Below are 5,254 nucleotides of genomic sequence, written 5' to 3'. Positions count from 1 at the left end.
GGAATCTCTATCCTTGTTGGAATCTTCTCAAGTGTAGTGTAGTGTAAAAAGGTTGTTGTTCTCACTCGGTTACCCCTTACTAAATAAGAAAAAGTATGGTGATTAAACTAACTCTTACCTTCAATTCCTAGTCCTCTCCCTTAGGGAGGTCTAGTGTTAGTAGGTATGGAATTAGCTAACAACGTCTAATTCAACCAAGCACTTGAGCATTCCAACTCAAGTATCTCCTTTTAATCAACCCCATGTCAAGTAGAAATTTTACTCCATTGACATGAAAGAAATAATCATAAAAATATGAGAAGACATAATTAAATAAAATAAAATAGAGAATTAAAATTAATTAAAATAAAAATAACTTCATATATTAATAAATTCAAAACGCAACATAATTATCTGAATAGAGTCAATGAGTAACTAATTAAAAATAAGGGAGTAAAGAAACAAACTAAAGTAATGTCTTCAATGGAGGTAATGGCTCTTCAGCATCCACAATCCAAAGCAAAAGCATAAACTATCAACGTAACACTAATCTAGATTCAGATCTAAAACTAAGAGTAATCCTAATGTGTAGAATCTGAATGTGTGTGGATGCCTCCCTTGAGTTTTTGCATGTTCCCTAGGTTTAGTCTGTGTTTTTGGGCCGAAAACTGGGTCAAAATGCGGCCCAAAATCGCCCCCAGCATATTCTGTTATTTCTGCAGATCGCGCAGGTCACGCGTACGCGTCGTCCACGCGTTCGCGTCATTCGGCATTTTTCCTTGCCACGCGTTCGCGTCGTTCACGTGTTCGCGTCATTCGTGCAGACTCCAATCCACGCGTTTATGTCAGGCACACGTCCGCATCGTTGCGAATTCTCCATTTCGCGCATTCGCGTGGGCCATGCGCTCGCGTCATTGCTCGCTGGTCATCTCCTTAGTTTCTTGTGTTCCTTCCATTTTTGCAAGCCTCCTCTCTAATTTCCAAATCATTCGTGCCCTGTGAAGCCTGAAACACTTAACACACGGATCATGGCATCGAATGGGATAAAGGAGAATTAAAATACATAATTAAAAATCTCTAGGAAGCAAGTTTTCAATCATAAACAATTTTGGGAAGGAATTGTAAATACATGCTAATCATATGAATAAGTGGGTAAAGATTTGATAAAACCACACAATTAAACACAATATAAATCATAAAATAATGGTTTATCAATATTGCAAACTAAAATGAAGAAGTCAGTGAAACAAAAAGTCAACTATTGCTACCTTACCTAATCAAAAAATATTTAGTGGTACAGTTCTTGATGCTTTATATAATAAGATTCAATTATTCAACTTTGAGGGAATGCAAATAATGCATAAACTTACAGGCTTTCTTGGAAGCAAAAACTTGTTGCTTATGCTATTGTTCTTCTTGTTGTTATCATCTCTATTCTTGTTGGAAGCAAGTGGATCACTGGATTGTTATAACTTCAAATATGGCAATTTACTCAATTCAGTAGGATCAACACAGGTTCTTATATGCCAGTGTTTTATGATTAAAAGGATTACTGTGGAAGAAAAAGGTCAGTGAAGAGACACATGGAAGAAGTTGTATAACAAGAGGAGGCTCAATTGAAGATAAGATTAACACTACGAGCTACAAGCATGAAACTTTTCTGTCTGTGCAGCTAATGTGAACAAAAATTATGGTCCTATGGTAACAGCAAACCCAATTTAATCCACAAAGAGACACCTACGCAAACTAACATTCTCTAATCCTAATCAAGTAAAAGTGTGAACAATCCCATAACCCTAATAAATCCGAACATGAGAATATTGATAACGAGAGCAATTAATCAATCAGGAATGAGGAATGAATCTGAAAATCCTAGATCAGGGAGAAGCAGAAACCTGGAATGAATCAGGCATTGGTGGTTTTAGGGATGACGGGAAAGGCGGCGCCCTTGGATTGGGAGTGATTAAGGGAGGCTCGTTCCTTGATCTTCTGCATCTAAAGCATGCGCTCCATGAGGAGCTCGTACTGGCACTTCTCGTAGGAGTGACGCTCATTCTCGCACTTCCATGGAAGGTAAAGCTCGGCTTGGCGGCACTTGTTGAGAGGGATGAGGAGGTGTGCGCACTGGTCCCTATATGCAACGGAGCTTCAGTGCGACAGAAGTTCAGTACAATGGAGGTTCGGTGCGACGGCGATGCAAGGCTGAGAGGCGTCGCTGATGGAGCATCTGGAGGAGATAAGTGTGGAGAAGTAGAAGGATCGTGATTAAATGGAGGAGCTATCGGTGACAACCCTAATTTCAATATATTTTCTGACGGAAACTTTTAAATTACAGACGTATTTTCCGTCTGTAATAATTTAATAAAATACAATTTTTTGTCCATTTAATTACAGATGGATTTTCCGTCTGTAACCATTTCCTATGAAAAGAAATTAATTTTTCCGACAGAATTATCGACGGATTCTCTTTTCCGTCTTTAATTTATGCTAATTCATTTTTTTGTTTTCCGACAAAAAATTCCTCTGAAATTCCGTCTGTATTTCCGTGGGATAAAATTCGTCGGAAATATCCATCTGTAATAACTAATTTTCTAGTAGTGTAAGAAATACAGTTAATAGTCATTCTAACAGATTTCAATACCAAAATATTATCAAGGAAAAAACACTAGATATCATATCCCATACTAGCAAAAATATACATTTCACAAGGATAATATATAGTCAAACCCTAAAGGGAAAACCTTTGGGGTAGTGTACAATCCATTGATAAGATGCTTGTATTTCACAAAATTAAAGAGCGAGAAAACAAAATATTATCACATAAATCACAAAGCAATTGAATAATACAGAAATGCAGAATATCCCAATGAAACATGAAATTGTGGCAAGAATGAACAAGTAAAGGCATGCAAGCATATTCAGACAAGACAACTATTTCCATTTCAATTTGCAGGATACCGCACAATGGTAAAATTCCATAATCATGAGTCCAGTTAATGTAATAACCAATGGCAATTGCTTCATTGTCAAAACAAGTACGTTATTAGATACCGATTTAACACATTTGAATGATTACCCTAAGCTAGTTGATGAGGTACGGTAAAATAGCATGAAAGAAAAGTTGGCACACTGGTTGATCAATTGGAACTTCAAAGAAGCAGAAAAATAGAGACAAGTAAAATATGAAGAAAAATAAGAACGCCAGCGGCAGCTCGAAGGAGAAAATAGATCTGAAACAATGGCTCGATTCAGAAGCTTTTGACTGCAAAAACTACAGCGACAACGATGGCAAAAACTGCAGCAGAAACCGAAGCTACAGAGCAAATAGATCTAAAACCATAATGTTGATAGAGGAAGTAGCTCGATTGAGAAGCTTCTTACAACAACTGTGGCGGCAATGGCAGCGGAACCGGCAATTGCAACAACAACGGCAATGGCGGCAGAACCGGCGACTGCAATGACAGCTACACCAATGGTAGAGAACTTAGAGTTTTGTCAATCTCCATTCTCTTCTCTTCTCTCTGCCTCAGTGAGTTTTGAAAACTCAGTAGTAGAAGAAGATTTTTTTTAGGCTCAATTTGAGAAATTAGTGCCAAATTATTTTTCTCTATCCTTCTTCTGAAAGAGGTTCTTGGGGTAACACCTTGTGATGGAACTCCAATGATAAAATCTTGTGGTTAATTCTTCAGAAATCTCTGTTCTCGAGGTTTGAGAGATTTAAGAACATATTTTGAATGACATGGGTCAGAGTTGCTGGTACTTCCAGGAAATTCAGCAGTTGTAAGAGATAAAATGGAATTGTCTCCTGTAGAATTGTCTATTACATCAGTTTTAGGGACAGACTGCAGTAATTTTGACTTTTCATGAACTTGGGCGTCAGTTTTGGTATTCTCAGCTTGATTACCTGCATCATCATCTTCCAAAATATTTGGAACAACATTAGCATCACAAAATGAAACGTATATGGTTTTCTCAACAATCCTAAAGTCTTTGTGATATATTCCATAGGCTTTGTTATAAGTTGAGTGTCCAACAAAAATACATTCATAAATCTTTGGATCAAACCTTTCTATATTATCTTTTGTATTCAAAACAAAGTATTTACATCCAAAAATATAAAAGTATTTAAGATTGGGAGGAGTTCCCTTCCAAAACTCATAAGGAGTTTTCTTTAAAAACATCCTAATAATAGTTCTATTTAAAATATAACATGTTGTATTTATAACTTTAGCTCAAAGAAATTTTGGTTCGTCACTTTCATAAAATATTGCTCTAGCCATTTTTTGAAGGCTTCTATTTCTTCTTTTCTCAACACTATTTTGTTGAGGTGTCCTAGGACAAGAGAAATTGTGTGAAATAACAAATTCATCATAAAAAATTCAAAACATTGATTTTCAAATTATTTTTCATGATCACTTCTAATATAAGCAATCTTTAAATCCGTTTAGTTTTGAATATTTTTGCTAAAAATTTCAAAGGCTGGAAATGCATCATTCTTATGAGCAAGAAACTTAATCCAACCAAATCTAGTAATGTCATCAACAATAACTAAGTTGGCATCGGATTCGATGGTCCCAAAACGTTTGGATCATTAAATGGTCCTATAACAAAACATATTTTTTAAATTTTTTAATAACTGCTAAATAGTCCTTATTTAATTTTAATTACAAATTAATACTTTATATATTATTTAATTATAAAATCTATTTTTTATTTTATAAATTATTATTTTATCATTCATCTATCAACTTTATTAATAATCAAGAACAAAAACAACAACGAATTAGATCTTCTATTAATCGTAATAAATATTTTGGCAATCCTAATCAATTAGAATTTTATCCTTGATCAGTTATATCCGTGAACGTCGGTAAAATCGTGTTTCTTGAAAATTTAATCGATTGGACATACAACACAATCGATTGAATGTCTGTGTTTCTCAAAATTCAATCGATTGAAATTGCTACACAATTGATTGAATTTTGCAAGGCATGTGGATTTTTTCTAATTCAATCGATTGTACGTGTTACTCAATCGACTGAAGTCATCAAAACAATATAAATTTTCACAATTCAATGGATTGTTTGTGTTACCAAATCGATTTTCTTCTAATTTTTGTTTCTGGGTGTTTGTGGAAATGGTGTTGGCTTATGAAATTTAAGTTCTTGTTGGCTGCAAATATTGGTATATGAAATGGTGTTTTGGAAAAGGGTTCCTTTTTTTATGGGGGGTGGATTTTAGGTGGTGTGTTTTTAGCTGAAATTCTAAAAGATTG

At 35.0% G+C, this 5,254-nt stretch overlaps 1 long non-coding RNA gene across 1 annotated transcript in view; it reads right to left on the bottom strand.

The window, feature by feature from the left end:
• The window catches only part of LOC110270949, a 6,967-nt gene extending 5,573 nt beyond the window's left edge, over positions 1 to 1,394 (bottom strand). Inside the window, exon 1 of the long non-coding RNA XR_002360770.1 lies at positions 1,350 to 1,394. This is a non-coding gene — a long non-coding RNA (uncharacterized LOC110270949). The remainder of the gene's footprint in view (positions 1 to 1,349) is intronic.

The sequence above is a fragment of the Arachis ipaensis genome, chromosome B04 (assembly GCF_000816755.2).
Source record: "Arachis ipaensis cultivar K30076 chromosome B04, Araip1.1, whole genome shotgun sequence".
In the NCBI taxonomy this organism is placed as follows: Eukaryota; Viridiplantae; Streptophyta; class Magnoliopsida; order Fabales; family Fabaceae; genus Arachis; species Arachis ipaensis.
Note: the sequence above shows the minus strand (reverse complement) of the source record. Positions and strands in the feature narration are given on the sequence as shown.